The 19,676-nt window shown below is 43.8% G+C and overlaps 1 protein-coding gene across 2 annotated transcripts in view; it reads left to right on the top strand.

Moving 5' to 3' along the window:
• TLN2 (talin 2) overlaps positions 1-19,676 on the top strand; it is a 1,508,116-nt gene that overhangs the window by 334,820 nt on the left and 1,153,620 nt on the right. For both annotated transcript variants that reach the window (XM_078684194.1, XM_078684193.1), the window contains exon 3: positions 17,839-17,875. The gene's annotated coding sequence lies outside the window, so the exon portion shown is untranslated. The remainder of the gene's footprint in view (positions 1-17,838; positions 17,876-19,676) is intronic.

Raw genomic sequence — 19,676 nt, 5'->3', positions numbered from 1 at the left:
CCAAGGATGGAGGAAAGAACATTAGGTTGTGTGTGGACCTGAGAGACTTGAATGCAAACATCTTGGTGGATCGGTATCCTCTCCCGAGAATAGGAGAAATGTTGACAACCATACAGGGGGCGAGGTACTTTAGTGTGCTGGATTTGTCTTCGGCCTATCATCAGATAGAGCTGCATCCTGATTCACAGGTTCTGACAGCATTTACGACTCCATTCGGAAATTTCAAGTTTTTAAGGATGCCATTTGGATTGGCTTCGGCCGCTGCGGCTTTCCAACGAGTGATGCAGCACATCCTAAGGGAATGCAGGAAAACCATGTGTTTCCAAGATGACATCCTCACATATGGTTCCAGCGAGGAGGAACACAGCGAAAACTTGAGAGGGGTCTTAAGGAAGCTGAAGGAAGTGGGATTCACCACCAGACTTAGCAAATGCAAATTAGGTGTGAGCTCAGTGGATTACTTGGGCCATACAATCTCAGAGGAAGGCATTAAACCTAAATGTGATTTGGTTAATGCAGTCAGAGATGCACCTACGCCTTCCAACAAAGAAGAATTGTTGTCATTTCTGGGCCTGGCAGAATACATGGCCAGGTTCATCAAGGACTTTGCCATCAGAACACATGCAATGAGAGAATTGGTGAAGAAAGACAGCAGAGAGTGGAAAAACAACTTACGGTGATTGCGTTCGCGTCGAGAACTCTTACCTCCCCTGAAGCAAACTATTCTACAGTGGAGAAAGAGGCCCTGGCAGTATTTTGGGCCATCAAGCATTTCAAGTTTTATGTGTGGGGAGTACCATTTGAGGTGCACACGGACCACAAGCCTTTGGTTCCTCTATTCAGTAAAAAGAATGTGGAGGAAATGACTCCACGAATAGCCAAGTGGGTTTTGGGTTTACAGGGATATAATTTTCGAGCTGTGTACATCCCTGGACAACTAAACAGAGTGGCGGACTTCCTATCTAGAGCTCCGGTTCCGGATGGAATGGGTGAAGAAAAAGTGCAGGAGACCATCATGGAAATAGGGTTAACTGCTGTGTTGAAAGAAGAATGGGAAGAGCACATGGAGAAAGATGAGATTTTGAAGAAGGTTAAGGAGTACATTGTCAAGGGGTGGCCAAAGAAGTGCAAGGAGTTGGAGAGGGAAATCCAACCATTTTGGAATGTAAGAGAGGATCTCTCAATCAATGATAACTTCGTCATGAAGTCTGGAAAACTAGTACCACCAGAGGGAGTGAGGCAGCAAGTCATTAACTTAGCCCATGAAGGCCATCTGGGCAGAAGCCTGTGCAAGAATAGACTAAGAGCGGAATATTGGTTCCCGGAGATGGACCGAGAAATGGAGGAGAAAGTTCGCGACTGTTATGCGTGTAGCATCAGTGATAAGTCAAAAATCACCAGGCATTCTCCGTTAATTCCAGTTAAGGTACCCGATGCTCCATGGAAAAAACTGGGATTTGATATCACGGGACCCATTCATGGAAGAGGCTCACAGGACATGTATCTATTAGTGCTTATAGACTACTTTACCAACTGGATCACTCACAAATTTGTGGTAAACATAAACACCAGGTCTTTGATAGGCTTCTTGAAAGAGGTGTTCTCAAGAGAGGGTATCCCCGCAACGATAATAACAGACAACGGGGTTCAGCTGACTTCTGAGGAAATGACGGAATTCTTAAAAGACTGTTCTATTTCACACATCTGTACACCGTTGTACTGCCCAAAGGCAAATGGCAAAGTGGAAAGGGCAAATAGACTACTTAAGGAGTGTATCAGGTTGGCAGGGAAATCAGGGAAAAATATGGAAGAAGCTGTACTGGAAACTTTGTGGGCATATCATACCACCCCTAATTCAGCAACTGGACATTCACCTTTTGAACTCATGAGAGGGAGAAAAGCGGGATCTAAACTGTCCCCTCAGTGGATGGGTAGAGGGGGTCGTCTAGAAATAGATTCTGGAGAGGTGATGAGAAAAATTGAGGACAAGCAAGACAAGTACAAAGAGTGGTACGACAAAAAATGGGGAGTTAGAGAAAAGAACCTTAGTAGTGGACAGATGGTACACATCAGGAAGCCGGACAGAGTGGGGAAGAGTGAGGACAGGTTCTACCCCCCAGGGAGGATAAAGGAGGTAAAGAGCAATGTAGTGGTTATGCAAGATGGCAGAGTGTGGAGTCAGGACAGGGTGGTACCAGACACCAGCGAGAGAATTGTGTCAAGAGAAGATAGGGCAGTGACAGGCGTTGGTGCAGGGGAGTTGGAGCAACGCAGGGAAAGCTTTAGAAAAAAGACCATCCCCTCCTGGCACTGACAGTATTGTATGAGATAACTCTTCTGGGAGTCAAGGTCACTTTTTGTCTCCTCTCCTAAAATACTACATTTTCGTTAGAGTTCAACCTTCTAGCCTAATGTTCTAAATGTACACTTGTTTTCCTCTCCCTTTTCCTTTTCCTTGTTCCTCTTGGGGAAAAGATGTGTTGTAACTTAATAATGGACCTTCCCTTCCTTTGTACCTTTTCTCCCCCCCTCCTTCCCCTCCCATTGGTTTCTTCCTAGCTGTCAAACGGGAGGCAGCTTTAGAACGTTGTGAGGATCATTCCGCCCAGCTGGGTGCACTGTAGAGTTTATAGCTAATAAAGCTTACCTCTCTTTATTCTGTGTAGCGCTTTATTACTACATATAGTTTTGCTCTCTACACATTTCCGGAGATATTTTACTTCTAACAGGAAAGGTTTCGATGTGTGTTGCAAGTTTGAAACAGTTTTTTTTAACAAAATTAGGTTTTATATGTTAAAAAATACAAGCATAGCACACACATTAAAGCTGTACGGCATGGTATTGCAAGTTGTTACATCCATATTTCATTATCCCTCCTTGCCATCCAGACCCAACACAGTATCCAATATATCACATGATATAATGATATGTTAGGCAATGATGTCAGATAAGCAACAAGTGGACCCCATATATCTTTTGGGCAGGAAGATGTAGGCAACTTCTCAGCATAAATCTCCAATTGCCCTTTTCAGTACACCATGTCATCTATCCATTTAAGAGCTCTTTTTACCCCCAATTGATGGCCACACCTCTCTACACCTGGGTGGCTGCAGCAATCTCACAGGGCCAAGTAGGCAAAGCTGGGGGGTGTTGGAAATAGATTCCGATACCATTTTCCCCAGGGCATCTGTAACCTCATTCCAAAAATGATTTACTAGTGGAAACGCCCAGGCCACATGGAAGAAATCTGCCTACATAATCCCACAGCGTGTGCATTTTGCATCCGTCCGCAGTCCATATCTGGTTTTATCATCTCAGTAATCCCTGTACTAGTGATATCTCTGTCCTCATTTAAGTCAGAATCTCATCGCTATTGGTGCAGAGATAGGTGATAGTTCATGCCGTAGTTTGTCTTTTTTTTTGTAATCCTTATGGCAAGGATACCTCCTCATGGCAAGGTATAACAAATCCGCATCTGTTTATGGTATATGGGTTGGTTTTAAGAGCGAATTTAGACATTTTATTAGTCTGCATCAGTTTTTCTGCCCTGCCGCGTCTGTTTGTAATGCTCTGCTTTAAAGATTACTACACACATTGCTACAAACATGTCAGTGTTAACGGTTAGTTAGTTTGTGTTATGCCGTATGGTCCCCAGATGCTCAAAATTAAGAAGACACATTCTCTGCATGTTTTCCTCTTGCCTCTCTGGCAGCGGAGGTATATTCAAGGGATAATTGTGTTGTTACTGATATCAGTACTTTGACCTCTAAGTACTGGATTTATTTAGAAGAGACTCCCATTCCCTAACTCTTGATTAATTCCACAGATGTCTAATGCTTCAATCATGCCCCTCATTTTAGGTTTGTTCTATTTGCTGAAGTTTTCCTGAAAAGTTGTCAAACTCTTCCATCAGTAGTAAAATGGATGCGGAAGATGTAGGTCAGGCTCTTAAAGCAGCATGTTGTTAGCTTGCAGGCTTGTTTTGCGATTTTATTTGTACAGTTTCAGGACTCTGTGCCGCCCATTTTCTTAATATAATAACTGGAAATTCAGTAGCAAAGCAGAGCTGGGAAAGAAAAACTCTGCTTGGTTATACGGTTTAAAAAAATATATATCAAAGTTCCATTTATGACTACATTAAAAATATTTTGCAATTCATCTTGTTTAATACCCCATGCTCATGCTCTGCTCACATGTTAGGCTACAAGATTCCAGATGTTAATACCGCGCCAGCTGTCAATTGCAGACGGTGGGCGTTGTGCCATATAAGGACTCTGTAACATAACGTGCCCATAACTTCATAATTTGAACGCGCCCTTTTATATTTGCTTGTCAAACTGTGATCTAGTTTAATCTCGGGATGAAATTGACAGCTCAGAGTTACAATTCCTATTGGCTATTCTTTTTTTTTTTTGTTGTTACCATCGCGGTACGCTTTTCAAAGATCAACCTGTATCTTTGTGCTCCTTATTACAGTACACACCTTGTTTCTAAGTACCAGGTGATTGTTCAAAGGTTTATTTATTTACAGGTGATTTTCAACTGTGGGATATGGCGTTAGGTGAACTCTCACATGTACTACTGCGATTAATGTTGGGATAGTTTTCACTCTTGGGATTTATCACATCTGCTCAAGTCACCATTTTCATCTTTGTTCCCTAAGATGTTTGTGTACAACCTTACTATACCAGGTATTTATTTATTCTTGGTCCAGACATATATTAACGTCTGCAGCACACACAATGCACGAAAACTGGAGTAGTCTGTGCAAGTGTCCGTTTCTAGCTTGCGTGCGAGTGTCCCTTTGTGCCATCCTTCCGTTTATACAGTACGCTTCGGTGAAACATTAAACTCCACCCCGGCCACAGAGGTGGAAGCACTGAGAGCGTAGACCTGTCTATTGGTGAATCCGCCATGACCAGGCCTATCCCGACCAATATGTGACCTCCTTTCAAGAATGGTGTTTATTGGGGCCTATCAGCCTCCGTATATTTCTGACCCATCATCTGCAAGAAGGGCTCCTGCATTGGCCTAAACACGCTTGCACAAACTATGGGGCCATTTTGTGATTTGATCACTGAAAAGTCTCACTTATGTAATGTCCACAGCTTCCCATAGCCCGAAACCGGTCCTCTGCTGCTTGTTTCAGGGTACAGGGTGGTCCTGGCCTGGCAGTTCAGGTTGGAATGTTCCCATGGAGAGCGTGGTCAAGACAGATTCGCATATGGCTGGGTGCAAACTGGAAGGCATGGTGAGCAAACAAATTATGGATTCAGGCCCAAATCTCTGACTGGGGAATAGTGTTTGACAATCAATTGTTATTTTTGAATTTGTCACCCCAAGTGGGACGGGTATACCCAGACGTGGGTCGGGTACTCACCATGCCACTGGATTCAAGCTATCGTGGCTAATGAGGGGTGATGACCCGAAACCGGTCCTAGGATGCCCTTGTTCCAGAACAGGCAGGAAGTGGCCTGGTAGTTCGGGCTGGACTGTTTCCACGGGGAGCAGGGTCAAGACATTTGCATATGACTAGGTTTAAACTGGAATGGCGTGCAAAAAACAATGGATTTAGGCCATGAACTCTGACTGGGGGTGAGTGTTTGATATTGTTCAGCATTCTGTTCATCTTTTGTTCTTTTTGCATTTGTTACACAAAGTGGGTTCCAGAGAAGTCAAAAGGTTACGAACCGCTGCCGTAGACCATTATTTCTTATTAATCCAAATGTGTTTCTCTGGAGTCTCTGGCTTTCCTTCACTCATTATTTATTCTCTTTCTTGGGTTTGGTAATGTTCTGAACAGACTCGGGCTGTAAGCTGCAATGCAATCTGGGCCTGGTGTATGCAATGACCAGATAATAATTAATGCAGAAATTAAGAGTTTCTTTTACAAAGCTCTATTTTTCCACACACCCTAATTATCTTACAGTCAACCTATATTTGTTGTCCAGCAGTGACCATCCAGAAATGGTCATCTACTCCAGTGTTTCCTAGTTCTGTGGCTGCGACCTTAATGGGGTCACGTCAAGGTTGCCTGCAATCACTTGCACGGACCAGGCCAGTCAGTTGTACCTCTCTAACGTCTACACTGGGGTGAGGGACTCGAATGCACCCAATAGCATCGACACTGAGCATCCCATTTTTGCAAGATCACCAAGTGAAAATGTATCATTAAAGGCTACCAAGGGCTTCATAGCTCAAAATAATATTTGCCTCGTACTTTATAGCACGTATCATTAGATTGAGGTGTCATAAATGCGTGTGTATTACAGACTCCCCAATACAACTAATGTGGTATCAAGATCAGCCTCGCATGGGAGTGTTGGGGGGTTTGTGGGCGGTTGGGGTGGTGGGGAGAGTGTGTGTGTGTGTGTGTGCACGCATGTGTGCACGTGTGTGTGTACGTGTGTGTGTACGTGTGCCTTTATATTCTGCCGACCTGCCCACCACCCCTTCAGAATTGTGACCTCATTTGAAACGTTTAATGTAATTTGATGCTCTCCTAGTGGGTGTGCTCTCGGCAACAGCCTTAAGTTGTCTTGACACAGACAGACAAGCTACATGTGACTCAGTGGTACGTGAAGATATGAAATAAACTGTTAAGTCCACAGTTTGCAACCGTTTCAGCATTACGACACACGCTTCATTTGAGGGCACAATGCTTATGTTGCCCACCTCCCACTGTGCATGCCTCCTTCCGGGCACAGCCCCACAGAGTCAAGGGGTGCAGGTGCTCTGCTCTGCAGGAAGCCCAACCCTTTCACTCTTTAGTAAGGTCTGCTGGGATAGTGCGAGTTTCACTCAGTGGGGCAGAAGGGTGTTTGGTGGGGGTAGCATGTGGCACTATGGCCAGAGCTACAGAATTTGGAACTGGGGATCCTGGTTCAGCCTTCATGCCTAGTTCATCAGACCACTCCTGAGGGTGCACATGCCCATAATAGACCTTTGAAGGCCCCACTAGACATTAGATGCCCTGGTCACTTAGCACCAGCAGTTGAACCCTACTGGTGGCCAGTGTGGATTAACTTTGAAGCCCTGTCCACCACAATTCATACTGAAGTTCACCTCCAGTCTTGTGGGCAGGCCTACAAAGCAGCACACCCTAGAGCAGCAGTGACTTTGTCACTGAGGCCACAGGACCCTTGAGGCCAGTCTACCTCACCCATTGATGCCTCCATTGGTCTTATTCCAGTAGTACTCACCAGGGATTTGCAATGCAGAATATGCATGCACACCAGACAAAGGGCCTTGCGTCATGCTTGCACCTTGCTATGTGGTACATGCACAATGCAGAGCTCCAAGTCCTGTTTTAAAAGCCACGTAAAGCCACTTAGCATGTCTTTAAACAACTTCATAGATATGGAGTAGTGCAACGCAGCACAAACTGCTGCATTGCCTTACTTTGTGCAAGGGAGGTGTTGCGGTAGGTGTTGCATGGGAGACTGGTTTTGTAACTGGGGACTGGTTTTGCAGCAATGCTGCAACATCGGCCCCCAGTAACAAAACCAGCAGAACTGTGCAGCATTATGACACACTTTTAAAAATGCATAAATCACTGCAGAGTTCCTTGTAAACCCAGTAGTTTTTCTGCAACAATAAAAGTCTCCCACATAACTCCCACGGTTTTTGATGCATTCACAGATTTTCAAGGACTTGTAATCCTGGGAATGCGTCAAAATCTTGCGCTGCCCCAGGGGAGGCATAACTATGAGAAATATCTTTATTTCTCCTTGTTTTTTCCTCTTTCAAAGTGTGCTTTATTCTGCAGCACACATAGAAAGAGGAAAAAGCCTCTCAAGATTTTTTTTAGTGCAGGATGGTGCCCCTTCCTGCACAAAAGCAATCCTGCATGCAACGAAGGCACCCTTGAACCATGGGGCAAGTGTGCCTGCCTTGGTGCTAGGCTGTCGAAATGCCACCAGCGCAGGGGGAAACTACAGGAATTCACAATATTGGATAAATACCGTGCATTCTTGCCCTTTCCCTGTGTTACAGGGCAGTGCAGCAAAGTAACTTGCTGTGCTGCCCTGTGCCACTATTCCCATAAATATGCCCCTAAGCTCACAAACTTCATGGTCTCTCTGCTTCATACACAAGCTCTTTTAGCATGTGCTGCCTGCTTTGGGGCCACTGCAATTTTGCAGCAATGGAGGACAACATTATGTTGCAGTGTTGACTAAATCATGCAGCAAAAAAGACTGCAGTGATATTTTATTATTTTTACATTTTTACATATACTAACAGTCTCTGGAAAGCTTACGCCTCATTAATCCCAGTGTAACATGCAAATTCAGCGGTGAGAAAGGTGACCAGTCAACATTTGCACACGGCCTTCCACTTCACAGCAACACAATTCATGTTGAATAGTAACTTTTGCTCCATTAAACAACTTATATATTAAACCTCAAATAAACATGTTTATCGATTGTTTGAATTAAATAGCGTTATAAGCTGTAACTGGTCAGTGAAATGCCAAACGTACTAAAAATTGGTATATTTTGCTATTTCTAGCCACACCTCCGACTCCGCCCACTAATCCACTCCTCTGCTTATTCCCGCCCCCTGAGTCTCCTCCCACACGTCCCCTACTTTTTTCCCCCCCAACTTCGCCCACTGTTCGGGATGTACTGTTTCCATTGCGAGTAGGGTCAAGACTGATTTGCATACAGCTGGGTCCAAACTGGAATGTCTTGGTGAGTAAAACAACAATGGATTTAGGCCGATCTCTGACTGGGGGTGAGCGTTAGACATTGTTCAGCATTCCGTCCATTTTTTCTGCACTGTATTGTGATGATACAAGGCTTAGCTGATTTACCTCTGAGTTTTCGAATAACGTGCTATGGTCTGAATAGAGTCTTAAGTTAAAAAAATGCATTACTTAAAAAATTATCCTCCTGAGATGTTCCGGAAACTAAATTCATGTGAGTTAACACTACTCTCACAGCTCTTTGTGAGAGTGGTCCAGTTGTATGCACATGCTGGGGAAGGTGTTGGGATATGTGATACTGTTTTTATTTTAATTTAGTTGTTAATGGTGCTTGGATTTGCTAGTATTGAACAGACTACTTTTACACCCTCTTGGGGCTGCAACTCATTTTGGATCTGTTTTCTGTAAGTCTGCCAATGTGCACACTTGCTAGCCAGACTAGGAAGATATTGCATACTTCATATGAAATCTAACAGCCAGATTCATCAACGGAAAATCGGCTCGCAAAGGGCCAGATTCTGAGAATCTGGCCCTTTGCGAGCGCAATTTTTGCATTTGGGATTCATCACCCCAAATGCAAAAATCGCATATTGCGAAATCGCTAAATTGCGAATTGCATTTAAGGAATCTCTATTTGAGATTCCTTAAATGCAATTCATGAACCATTTTAGAATTGCAAAATTGCTATTTTTGGCCGCTATTTACCGCAAAGTCTGACTTCTTGGTAAATAGCGAAAACTTAGAAAAATGCACTTTAGTGCATTTTTCTAAGTTTTATGTTACACACACACTTGTCCTTTGGACATGTGTGTGGGCAACATCAGTCTACATTTACATTTCAGGGATGCTACAGGGTGTCCTTTGGACACCCCTGGCACCCTTGAAATCGCATCCTTATTTGCGATTAGCAATTTGCTAATCGCAAAGGAAGCTGTAGAAATTGCAAATAATATTGCGATTTCTACATGAATCCCGTTTTGCGAGTCTTTAATAGCGATTCCTTAATAATCGCTATTAAGGACTCGCAAAAGAGGACAATGATGAATCAGGGGGTTAGTTCCTCCATTTATCTCGTAGACTGGAAAAGCTCCATCATGTACTTTACCACACCCAGAAGTACTCTCACAGAATGGGGGGGGGGGTGCCATACTCAAAAAGTTTATTTTCATCCCCAGTTGCAGCTGGGCAACACGAATAAAGCCATCCAGTGCTCTCTGTAAGCAGTATACACTCATTAGACATTCAGCACAAAATGTCTATCCCATGAGCTTTCCGCTTAATGGCTTACTTATGCAAGCAGTGCAACATCATTTTTTTCTGGAGTGGATACACCTCAAGCATCCCAGATGGTACAACTATTCTAGGCCATGGAACAGCAGCCAGTGAGACAAGGTTCATATGGTGAGTAGGTGATGGGATGGGAACTACACTTACAATTCACATAAATGCCGGTATATTGTTGATATATTGTTGAGCTGGAATGTGTTATGTTATGTTATGTTAAATGGAGTTTTGTGAAGCGCTCAGCTACTCAGACAGAGTGTCCCGGCGCTAATGTGGCTGGCCTTGCTGCCTAAATCCCTGACAAGACTTGGCTGGACTTTGTTTTTTCCTATAATAATGTTATTTTACAGAAGACCTGGGCCACAAGGGATCTGTTTTGTGATGACATCATTTGTCACTCATTCGCTGCTGTTTCATCAGGAATGGGTGGGGCTCGAGCGGGGTTGGCAGTCTGGGTAAAACCTCTCCTGATAATTTTTATAATGATAATTTTTCTACAAGGTTTAACCCTAATTTTGTTTGTCTTTTTGATTTAATTTGTGTTTTGGAACCTAGCTATACTCTTCATGATGGAGGCTTTAACATTTACCTGGCTGGGGATTTCAACTCCAAACTGGGTTCAGGAGAGGGTGGTTAGTCTGTTTTAGAACTCTCTGCCTTTGCAACTATTTCTTCGCACACCCTGTCCTGCCCTAGTGATAGCAGAGGCCAGTCGCTATTCTCCTATTTTGCCAGGCATGATTTATACAATGTTTTCGAAAGGGTTGCCTCCCATTGTCTAACACTACCATCGTTTGTTGGGAGTACAGTTTCGTCAGTTATTGATTACATTTTTGTTAGTAGGAACCTTGTTAGGTGCGTGGGAGATAGTAATGTTATCTCTAGTCCTCACAGCAACCACAACTCTCTTTCCGTCACCATGCCTTGTCCAAAGGCTTTCCCGCAGGCTATTGCTATCGGGGGGGGGGGTTCAACTTCTGCCAAGCCGTGATGGGCTTAGCCTGGTTTGAAAGTCCGCTAACATGCATGAAGTTCTCTGCAGGCTCTGCGTGGAACAATTGTGTTCGCTTTACGGTTGCTTGTGCCTAACTTATGATTCTCAAATCAATTAGGATCACTTGTCCTGCTAACCTGGATTTACAGGTAAGTGGGATGTCCCTTAGTAAAAACCTACCGGGTCCAGGACGGCAGAGTCAGCACAAGCAGCAGATGAGGCGCCGAGCCACAGTGAAGGGCCACGCTCCCATTGACTCCTTGGTACCCGAGGAACCGCGTAGTAAAACGTGCTAAGGCACAAACTGACCTCAAAGAAATTAAAGGACGAATACGTTCCTTTAAACACCTACCACATGGTCCTGAAGAAAGCCCACTGATCTTGAGAGACAAATAGGGCTGAAACATGTCGACCTTTTAAACCACGAAAATGGAAAGCGTGAGAATCCTAATAACTCTCGCCACGCTTACCTGAAATATTTTCACAACTAACTCGAATCCAGAAAAATAAATATAGTGAACTGGCTGTCCGAGTTACTTTTAAATCACCACTACCACTTTTTCACTGGACACTACTGCTTTTACCTTGGGTTTCTTCCTCCTGGTGGAGGCTGCATACCTACTAACCCCGTGATTATGCAGACACGAGAGTAACAACAGCGGAGAATCAAGATATACCGCTACCAGACAACACCAACTCACGTGTATGAGGGTTTTTACTAAGGGACATCCCACTTACCTGTAAACCCAGGTTAGCAGGACAAGTGATCCTTCCTCCCCCTAATTGATTTGAGAATATATATTTCAAGGAAACTGGATGGATTACATATCTTTTCCTTCTCCCTCTTTTTGATAAGGAGTAACTTATGATTCTGCCAGGAGGACCCATGTCTTTGACCTTTTAGTGTCCACTATTGAGAGTTGTTTGATGAAGCCGATTCCCCCTTCTAATTTCTTTGCCCACTCCTGGTTAGATATGACCTGTATGGATGCCAATCGTTGCCTACATCAGACTTTGAAACCGACCCCACGGGCCCCAGCCGAGATGGTATCTTGTACAAAGCACATCAGTTAGCCATCTGCAGAAGGAAGGCAGAGTTCAAGCAGGAAGTTTGGAACACTTTGGTTACTGCCCGTAGAACCGGTAACACTGGCCTATTCTGTCATATAGTCAATCACAACCAGTTGTTCATAACTGACACCAAACGCATATGCGATAACATAAGTGCCGACTACTAAGTTGGGCACTTTCAGCAAGTTTATCATACTAGTACTGAATCTGTCATGCCTATGCCCTTCTATCCACTCGATAATGATTTTGCGGTGGAGGAAGCGGCTCAAGCGATCCACAATAACCCACCCATAAATCATGAGGCCTCATGGTGTGCCAATGGATTCATATAAACTGAAGGTGGACCTTTTTTCTCCCATTTTAACAAACTATGCTAACCTAGCTTGTCAGCTAGGCTTGCACAAGTCTTGGTGCTTGGCATCATAGTCCCTATTCTGTAAACAAGGGAATGTGGCCCTCCCTAGATGTTACAGGCCCATATCCCTTTTGGATTCTACCTGGTGAGGTTATCCTTGAATTTTGGCTTGAGCTTCGGACTGTAACACCATTTCCGACGTCCAGTATAGCTTTAGACATGGGCTGGGGACCCAGTAGCCATGTCTCATTCGTTACTTTCTTATTAAGAAATACACAGTGGCCAAAGATGTTTCTCTGTATCTTGCTTTTATGGACCTGACTTTCGCCTTTGATCATGTGGACCCGTCCAATTTTTGGGTAGTTCTTGTATCTCTGGGGCTTGACTCCGGCCTGGTGACCTTTCTACGCCCACTTCTCTATCTTTAACAACGATGAAAAGACTCAAACGGATTCAGAACTCTGCTGCCAGACTACTCTTACATATAAAGCCACATGCCCGCATTTCCCCTGCCTTGAAGGCCCTACATTGGTTATCGGATGATTCCCATTCAAGCTGCTTAGTATCACCCTCAAAGCGATACATGGTACAGGGCCGCTCTTTATCGGGAATAAAATCACCAAAAACATTCAGCAAAGGAATCTCCACTCTAGATAGGCACCTAGCCTTAAAAACCCACCATACAAGAAAAAAAGGCACTTCCTTCTCTGTTCACGAAACCAAACTATGGGACTCTTTACCCCCAAACATAAGATCCACAGATACCTTATCTTCAGAAGACTACTCGAGAGTTTGCCCCCCCCCCCTCCAAAACCACTATGCGCACTCATACGGCCCCTCGCGGCGGGATGCCTGACTTTCACCTTGTGGATACCCTGCTATCTCACAGGGGAATACCAGGAAGGGTTGCCTAAGCAAGCGCCGGGAAACCCACTGTGGGTAGCTGTGCGCTATATAAGCTCAACTACATTTACATTTACATTTACTCAAACATAAACATACAGGATAGCCTTGTGTTTATAAGCAGTTATTTAGATTATATATGTGTACCTGGATATGTGTATTCTTTTGTATAAATATGTATAATAATCATGTTTATAAATATATAGATATTCGTTAGTTCTGCATAACAAATATACATATTACTTTTGGTTATGTTATTATATGTTTAACATGTATGTATATGTCCCTGCATAGTTAAGAACATTTTCATCATAACTAGTCATCTACAATTGCTTCACTATTGAATTTATAAACAAATAAATTAGCTTAAAGTACAGAAACACTTAAGTCCGAGTTTATTAAATACAGCTTAAAGCTACATATATTACCTTCCTCATACAGATATACCTTCCATGTAGTTCTGTATCTTTATATTTATTACTTTACCCCAATTCAACATCTCCAATGCACTACCCTATATCTTACCCTATACCTCTCTCAATGTATCCTGTAACTCCACTTTCTGACTGTAAATATATATTTACTATAATCCCCCAAAAAAACCCTTTCTAGACCCTCACCACCTCTACCCATCCTTGTATCATCTCAAACCTTTTTTACTATTCAGATCTCCCAAACCAGCTTTTCTTAACCCTTCCCTATGACTCTTCCACCATCCCAAACCTTATCCTGCTGCTATGGTTCCAAATAATAAATACTTTCCTCTTTTATGCCTCCACTATCCTTTCCAATCCAACTTACAGACTCACATGTCTACAGCTCAAATTAATTTAATATTTTCCTTAGATTAATTTACCACTAATCCTGTTTGGCTTCCGGCGTAACGTGTTACTCGCTGAATAGCGCTTTGACGCCTCATCAGGGGTACAGAGGGCTATATAAATGCAAACCCTTCCCTCTTGTATCCCTACAATATCCTTTTTCAATCGAAATAACAGACTCACATGTCCACCACTAAAATTAATTTAATATTTCCCTATACTAATTCACCACTAATCCTTTTTGGGTTCCGAAGTGGTGTGCTACTTGCCGAAAAGCGCTTCAATGCCTCGTCAGGAGTAGTCAGCACTATATAAATGCAATTACAATTACTATGAACGAAGTGCCTGCATTAGATTTGGGCAGAATGGTGACTGCACAAAGAGTTTACGTCTGAGACGTGGGGTTCGGCAGGGCTACATCCTTGCCGCAATCCTGATTCTTTTGTATCTTAACGGCCTGGAGGTGGCTCTGAGGCCAGGGATGGGGACCAGCCGACAATGAAGGGAAGGCGTGGCTCAGTTCTCCTGTATGCAGATCATGCCATCTTAATGTCCTGAACACTGAACGGCCTGCAGGCTTTAATGGATTATTTTGTTGATTTTATGAAGAGTTTGGAATGACACAAACCTTTCCAAAACGTTTGTAATGCCCTGTGGTCGAACAAATGGAAAATTGTTTTGTTTTGCATTACAGGGTATCATTCTGGGACCAACTCGTGAATTTCAGTATTTGGGGGTCACCTTTGACTCACGAGGGTCTTGGCTCCCTTTCTAAAACAGAAATGCCTGAAGTTTTTTGTAATTCCGCTGGGTTTCTTTTTAGTTTGGCGTCAAATATAGGAAGTAAGCCAGTGGCGGCTATTGTTGAGATCTATATCAAGAAGTGTGGGCTGATCCTCATTTATTGTTCTTCATTGTGGGGGTATAATGTCGTCAAATAAAAACAGGCTGAGGAAAACGGGATCTGCAGACGTATGCTTGAAGTGCTATTCGTGTCTCCTCACTATGCTATTTATGAGGAATTGGGCCTGCCGTAAGCAGTGGACACTATTGAACTGGCCTCTGATACTTAGGGGTTCCATTTGGTGCAACCAGGAGGCCTCGCTAAACAGGGAAATTATCTTGGACTGTCTTACAAGGCATATTGTAATTTGCCTTGTACATAGAGGGACTTGAAGTCCTCCCTGTGCTTACTGCTGGTTGGTTTTCCTTGTTACTCTTATTTGACTGCTTTTTAGTCGTGTCCCATCTTCTCGACCTTGAGTTTGTCTCTCACAGATCACTGCCTATTTGCCATGTGTGTTGTTTGCTTGGTGTCTGTATTAGTGAGCTACTTTTTAGGTCTCGCCTAACGAATGCAGCGAATGCTCTGCGTCGCCTTGGCGAGACTATTGTTGTCGGTTTGGTGCACAAAGGGAGACAAAACATGTGCGCGCCCGGACAGGCACGTACATGGCTTCTCCTCTCTGGCATCTCCTCTCTAGCGATGTTAGCTTTCACATGCTCCCATCGCACCCTTGATTTAGCTTTCAGTTTTACTGCTGCCACTTAAACTCCTCTTTGCCGTGCCTTCGCGCGCCCGGACAAGAGATGTGCACGCGTTTGCTATACGGGCACGGCGCTTCGGTTCACTTTCTTTACGGTGTTTCCTAGGTCCGCGCTTGTTTGAATTTTAATGCACTTCTGTCTCAGGGTGTCTCGTTGTCCTCTGTGCCACCAATAATTGTGCTTGCTATTTACTCTCAATGGTAATTTGTCCCGCATTAACAACCCCATTTCTTTTGAATGCATTCCCCTGACCGGCCCGCATTGCCCAGCCGTTTCTCAGTATTGTTCACCCTCAGAAATGCCTGCGGGCGACGAGTCCGGAGTTTGGCTGTGTCGTAGCTCACATTGATTTTATGTTTGTGATAGAGCACCTCGCCATTGTATTAACTCGCTGCGGAGGATATAAGCATGTCGTCTGCACTCGGGAAATCAGTTGTAATTTTGCTTTCCCTCCCTCTACGTGCTTTCGCTTTCCCTTCCTCCCCCGAGAGGCTCCTGCAGGGAGGGAGGGAAGAGCATGCCTTCAGTGCAGAGCCGCACTTGGGGAGGAGAGAACCCGTACACACACACACACACGCCATGCTGCCGCTTGTCCAGCGCCTTAAGGTAAGCCTCACTCTGAGGTTCACTTTCCTGAATTGATCCCACAGAGCTCTCTTTTAACGAACCGTGTAGTTATTTTTTGCCCGCCCCTTCTCCCCAACAGAATCCGATTGACCTTTTGAAATCGACTTTGATTGACTTACATAAGGTATGACACGCCCTGAAGAAACCCCGGGCCGGATGGCCATGTAATGGGGCAAAACACGTGTTGGCTGCTCTCTTACAATCACTCTTATGGTTAGAGTGCTCATAATACTATAAACACCTCATAACAAATCAGTGTGTGATTGGAATTTCTTCCAGAAAAAACAGATTACATTAATCTTGCCCGGACAAACCTGTTGAACCCAGCTCGCCCCCAACCTGGAGCCGGTGAACTGCCAGCCCTCTGCGTGTTTCCATTTTAGAGCGGTTCGTGGCCACCTGGGACACATGTGCATGTGGGATTGTGGGGTGTTTGGGTGGATTGTCTGCAGACTGCAGGACTGGATGGCGAGGGGGCTCTGGTACTGTCTGTAGCCCGGAGAGAGAGAAGCGGGTCGTGAGCACGCCCCCACGGTAAAGGTAAACTGCGCGGTACGGGGGGGATCTGGGAACTTGCGCGGTGGTGACGAATGTAGCCCGGCTTTACTGTAGTTCATCCCAGATGGCATTTGAATCTCATTGTCATGTGTGTCAACATTTTACTGGGATTTCCATTGAAGCTATGCACTTCCGGGACTGTACTTGTATTTCTGTAGCATCTCATACCCCTGTACCGAGTCTCACATGTTGTAGCGGTAAGAATGAGCAGCACCCCTGGTATTGAACCCGCTGGCATGCTTGGGGGTCCGTGAATCTTCTAAAAGTATTAAGGTGTTACTTACCATGCTTTATCGTCCAGTTGCATATAAACTGTTTATGCAAATGTAAAAGACTAGCACGATGCTGCTTCGCCTTTTGTTTTTCACAGATCCTATTTTTGTAGCCTCGCACAGATATATCTCACTAATTTCACAGTCTTGGACAGAAATAGCTCCTCTGAGTGTAAATGTCTCGACTTTAATTAAGTTAAAGCCATTTGCTTTGCTATATAATACCATTAGCAAAGCAAATGGCTTTAACTTAAAGGCAATACCTATTGCATTTTCAATGCTTGTTTTCTTTTGTGTAAGCGCTCACAGATAGTACAAGTGTTTTCCAGTCATCTCCCTCATGTATATCTCTTCCCTGCTTGTGCTGATGCAAGTCCCTGTTTTGCAAGCTCTGATTCAATAAGACACATGGTTTTTCAGCTACATAAAAGTCTGCGCTTGAGCTCCAAAAATACCAAAGTTTCTCCTTGCCTCTGGATTCAGTGAGCTAACTATAATGCAAACAGATGCATCCTTATGCTCCAAGAACCCGAAGAACACTATTATCAGGATGGTAGAACAGCTCACGTTTTCTGAAGGAGGCGAGGGTGTAGGCTGATTTCCATCTGGATTTCGCGCCTTCCACTATGGTATTTTTAGAGCACCTTGTGTCTTTTTACCAACATTACAGAAGATCTTTATCTTTTTGTTTGTTTCAGGTTTCTATGGAGTAAGGGGCCCTGCCTGACTGCATAGGTGAGATTGCATTTCATGTGCTTATCATACCTGCCTAAATGTTCGAGCCAAAATTGCCAAGTAAATATTGTGGAATTTTACAGGTCAGAGATCACCAGATGTTTGGATGTTTCCTGCATTTTTAGACATCTCGCGAACATGTTTTGAGGCTCTTCTGTCTTTGCTTTGATATGCTGGGGGTCTGCATTCCTGGCATTGTACGAAGTGTAAATTACATCTTCTACATGTGGGGGGGGGGGGTTAGAATCTTGTGTCTAAACCATGTTGCTCATTTCTGCAGCGTTCAGCCATTTTCTGTATTTTAGAATGGACATTTTAGAATGTAGTTGTCATTTTCTTTTGGTATTTGCATGTGTCTGCTCAAGTTCGAAATTCCATACAGCTTCGTCACCATTTGTGGTTTGAAGAATCTAGTTCAATATGTAGATGTTTTCTACTCTCACTCACTTTAAATAGTTCTAATGTCAGTTGACATTCTATGACTCTAACAAACATCTGATACTAATTATTTCATGAAGCTAATGCATTTCAGTTTACCTCAGCCATCACAGTCCCCCTATCCTCAACCAACCCCAAAAAATACACTTTCCTTACCTAACTATATGACAAGTAACAATCCTTGCCCTTAACACCCTCACCTTAATTGTTGTCTCAACACATTTTTAATGATAAATAAAAATTCTTTATATGCAAGTCTAAATTTCTTTATGGTAACCTAATATACAATGTGTTATAATTATTTGTGTTTACAATGCTTTCTTCATTATGGTACTTTTTAAAAATTGATGCTTTGTGGTGACATAATCCTATCTTCCTGAGGTGTTGCCTTGCTTCCCTTTGTTTGTCGGGTACCAAGAAGCATGGACCAAGTACTGATTCCTGTCTACGGCCAGTGTCCTTCATCTGGCTGTGCTCTGGCACTCCATGTGTTTGCAGGCCCTCTCTACCACCTCCCTGCGTCTCCCACACCATCCTGCAGCATTCTTGGTTACCCCCTTCTCTCCCAACCCTCCCACATCCTTTTTGCTTACTTCCATCTACTAAGGAAACAAAGTGCCACAAGGAAGCAGCGGGCAACAGTGGCATCGTCATAGCACTTTTTTACCCATATTATCAGCCATTTTGCACATTGGATGCGCTGAGCAGCATGACTAAAACAAGCATTTGCAATGCAATAGGTCTCGCATTTACAGGAGTTTGAGCTATTGGCATTGTTAATTACAATGCCTTTTATTTATGTTTTGGTTTTTAAAACATAAATGAAAGGAATTGTCATTTACAATGTTAATAGCTCAAACTCTCGCAAATGCGAGACCTATTGCATTGCAAATGCTTGTTCTGTCAAGCTTTCTGTTTTAGACTGATATAATAGGTTGCCTCACTATGGTTGCCACTTATTCAATTATGTGCCTAAAGAGTATTGGTTATATGGGTGCTATAAATTATTTGTTATCATTACAGCCTCGGTGCTACCTGCTGCCGCCTCCTGAAACCACTTCCAACAAGTCCTAACATTCCTTTGTTTTCCTGATGTAGCTGGCCAAACAAATGAATAAATGAACACCTTGTTGGCACTTGGATGACGTTATAGTCGCCTTGCGAGAGATAAACGTTCGTACTATTAGGGGGACAGTGTGTGTGGTGGGGGGGGGCTCTGCAGGTCACAGGCACTACTAAAAGGCACGTCGTGTGACCTTGAGGCCAATGTAGGGAGCATGCCCCTGAAAGCTTCTTCCCATTCTTTTACACTACCCCAACACCCAGTCCACCCACCCACCTGTCCACAAACCCTCCAGGACAC

This window comes from Lissotriton helveticus, chromosome 3_2 (assembly GCF_964261635.1).
Source record: "Lissotriton helveticus chromosome 3_2, aLisHel1.1, whole genome shotgun sequence".
NCBI lineage: Eukaryota > Metazoa > Chordata > Amphibia > Caudata > Salamandridae > Lissotriton > Lissotriton helveticus.
Note: the sequence above shows the minus strand (reverse complement) of the source record. Positions and strands in the feature narration are given on the sequence as shown.